This window comes from Hetaerina americana, unplaced genomic scaffold (genome assembly GCF_022747635.1).
Source record: "Hetaerina americana unplaced genomic scaffold, ioHetAmer1.1.p SCAF_7, whole genome shotgun sequence".
Taxonomy (NCBI): Eukaryota; Metazoa; Arthropoda; class Insecta; order Odonata; family Calopterygidae; genus Hetaerina; species Hetaerina americana.
Genome location: NW_027287316.1, coordinates 48,973,980 through 48,977,237, shown reverse-complemented (window position 1 = coordinate 48,977,237; position 3,258 = coordinate 48,973,980). Strand labels below are relative to the sequence as shown.

The 3,258-nt window shown below is 34.9% G+C and overlaps 1 non-coding gene across 1 annotated transcript; it reads right to left on the bottom strand.

The window, feature by feature from the left end:
* Positions 1-1,396: 1,396 nt before the first annotated feature.
* On the bottom strand, positions 1,397-1,470 carry TRNAN-GUU (transfer RNA asparagine (anticodon GUU)). Its single transcript has one exon. It is a non-coding gene; the product is annotated as a tRNA-Asn (tRNA).
* Positions 1,471-3,258: the final 1,788 nt, after the last annotated feature.

Here is a 3,258-nt window from a genome sequence, read left to right as displayed (position 1 = left end):
CGAGCAAATGTATTTTCGTGGAAGGGTTTTCCAAATAAATTCTTTTTAAAATTTCATGGTTAAGTGGTTCGTCAAGAGTATGGAGTCGGAATTTGAGTGATAAATTTAGATTTACTGAGGAAATAACGTTATATATTCTCACTGTATCCTGTAAATGCCATGGCAGTTTTCAAAACGGTGACAGGCTTGGTATACGAATATTTCTCAAACCTGACCAGATTACTCCTTTCCCTCGTTAAACGTCGTCATTTAATCAGTAATCATCCATCATTATTTATAATTTGTCACTAAAAATTGCAGCAAAGGGCTTTCATTGGTTTTTGTTATGTACATTTTTATTTTAGAAAAATGGAATCCAATCTTTTATGAATACCTGGATTAGTGTGGAATTCACTAATAAATCTGTTTCCTTGGGAATCTCTGTAGTTGTTTGCTAAACACTTAAAAACAAAACTTCAACTACCATATTATGCATTCTAACTATGGAAAATAGCCGATTATTTATTAAAATCGTTATTAATAGTGGAAAATATAGATGTATTTCTTTTATCTTGAAGAAATATAATCATAAAAAGTGATATTATATGAAACTTGGATGTTTTTGTATTAAAATAAATTATTCGACACATCACTGGTATGATTTAACTCGGGTATCTGCCATGATAAACGAAAAAAATTGCCCACTTGGTTCATCACAATAAAATTTTAAATGTTAACATCCCCGAGATATCTCGTTGATAAAGGTTTCGTTCTTCTTCGTGGATTTCTGTCGTTTAGGTTGTTTTTGTGGCAAACTGTTTCACCCCTTATTTTGGAAGGGTATTGAAATGAACTTGCGTAGGAGACGCCTCCAGGGACCCATTTTCAGAGTTCCACATAAATATTTATTTCGAGCAACTAGTTTCAAGCAATAGGTTTCATCCTCAGGCACTGGATGACGCCCATAGGTCGAAACTTGTTGAACAAAATAGCAGGTTTTGGGGAAATTACCCTGTATTCTGCTTTCATTCGAAAATGTATATCCTCATAGTCAAACCTGATGCCATCGAGTGTACCTACCGCACGTTTACTCCAACCAAGTTTCTTTATTCGTATAGCTTCGTGTTTTTTTCAAATTCTTTTCCCCAAATATTGTCTTCCGAGTCCTATGGTCCTCGTATTCTTGGTAGGCACTAAGATATTTTACTTGGTACACGTTATCGACGACGTGATGAAATTTATTTACGTTATTATTTCTGTTCAAAAAAATGTATGAATTTGTAAATTTGATATCTCAGCCAGTATTACTATTAAGTGACTTATTTTAATTGACTGTTTTGAATTCATTTCAGATTATAAGGATAAGGAAGGAATAGCGTTAAATATAAATAAGGGAACCTTGCTGGTGGAAAAAATTCGCCCCCGGGTGGGCTCGAACCACCAACCTTTCGGTTAACAGCCGAACGCGCTAGCCGATTGCGCCACGGAGGCAGTTGGAAATAAATTTTAGAATAGGCAAAGTCGGTCTTAACTGGTTGTTCATTAGCCTGGTCAGCCAAATAGCTTAAATCTTGTCATTCTCTTTTGCTGCAGAGATGCTAATCTAAGGAAGGCGAAGAAGATTTCTGTGGAAAATTACAACCTCACTTAATATGGATTGAAAAAGGTGTCCTACGTCAATGAAGGCTTTTAGTGGAAAAATATTATGGAAAATACTAAAACGATAGCATTATAAGAGGCGATAGGATGGTTCACGAATAGGTAGAATGCTGGAATACGGATGGCATAGTAATAATTAAGTTAGTTAAATTTAGAGTTATTTTAGAGAATTAAGAGTTAACTTTGAATCACTGGAAGGCTTCCAGAATGGGGGCATATTCTGTTATCCTCGTGAGATTTAGAGTTTCGAGTCTGAGTAATTGAGTAATCAGAATGGAACTAGACAGTGGCACAGATACTCAACGGAGTAGAGGGATCACTATCTTACCTTTTCATCTTTTATAATTGATTACACTTAGTGGGAACTGAAGGTTTGTAATTATAATAATATTTATTGGCTGCTAAGCATCAAATACAACGAACCTCGTCGAGACAATAAACGCTGCAACAACACGGATATATAAAAGGCACATTTGAACAGAATTTTTGATATTTAGTTAACCTGTATTGATTTATCGAGAAGTGTTTTTTTACAATGTGTCGTGATCATGATTTTTCACCCCTGGTAGGGCATGCAAAGTGGTTATTTTTTACATGCAAGAGAATTTTGAAAATATGCATGCTATAAGCTGTCAAAATTTGACATAAAATGAAAAGAGGTCTGGAGCGTACCGAAGGGGATGCATGGATTACTATGCTGAGAGCCTTTTTCTGTAGGATGAAAACTAATTTTATATCTGAGGATTACCCTCATATTTACAATTTAAAGATTTAAAATGCTGATATGGAATAAATATGCTTAGTTTCCTTAGGATTAAGAGGGCCTTAGATAATATTTTGATGGCCGTGCTATCATGGGAGTTCAATGTCAGTTTTGAGTCAAGACGGAATCCTAATAGTTTGGCAGGTTTAACCTCCACTGTTGAGAATTTTAGGCTGAAAATAACTCTGTTTAATTTTGGCTACGTCTGGTGAAAAAACATAACCATTCTTCGGCCTGAGTTAGAAAATTATCTACAAAAACATCAACAATATTAGGGTTTGTACGACTATGCAAGAATGTTGATCTTGAATCTTGATCAGAAGAGTTATTGAAGATAATGATTTCGACAGAGTAAATGAAGAATCCACTTAATGCATCTGGCGTTAGTGATAGTGCCGTAGCATTTTTGGTGATGCCTACCTTTTCTGTAATGACTGTCTAGACTGCCCCAAGTTTATTTCCAGAATAGGCTCTGTAGTGACCGTTAGCTTCTTTTTTAGCATGTTTCATTTGTAAATCATATTCTTTCCTTAGTTTTGTCATTAGTTTTCCGTTTAATTCATTGCCGTTAATTTTGTACAGCTTGTGTCCTGAAATGAGCTACTGTCTAAGTTCTAGTAAATAAGGAGTAAACCATTTATTCTTATGCTAGGTTGTATTGAACTGCATAAACTTCTTGGGAAAACAAGACTCAAAGATATTAAACAAAAGCAAATTCAGCAAAAAATTATTTGAAATTTCCTTCCCATTGTGATGAGTAAGAAGTGAACCATAGTTAACACTAAACGGGAGTTCCTCAAGATGCAGAATTCTTTCAAAATACAATGGTCTGATTAGTATTTGGGATTAATTTGGGC